The following is a 283-nucleotide window of genomic DNA, read 5'->3' on the forward strand; positions in this document are numbered from 1 at the left end:
TTTTTTTTTTTTTTTAGAGACAGGATCTTGCTCTGCCTGCCCAGATGGAGTGTAGTGGCACAGTCACTACTTGACATCCTGGGCTCAAGCAATCCTCCCACCTTAGCCTTCTGGGTAGCTCAAACTATAGGCATGCCTCCACATCCAGCTAATTTTTTATTTTTTTTAGAGATGGGGGTCTCACTATATTGCCCAGGCTGGCCTTAAACTCCTGGGCTCAGGCGACCCTCCTGTTTCATTCTCCCAAAGTGCTGAGATTACAGGGATGAGCCACCACACCCAG

The sequence above is a fragment of the Rhinopithecus bieti genome, unplaced genomic scaffold (genome assembly GCF_001698545.2).
Source record: "Rhinopithecus bieti isolate Rb0 unplaced genomic scaffold, ASM169854v2 scaffold_7888, whole genome shotgun sequence".
NCBI classification, from domain to species: Eukaryota; Metazoa; Chordata; class Mammalia; order Primates; family Cercopithecidae; genus Rhinopithecus; species Rhinopithecus bieti.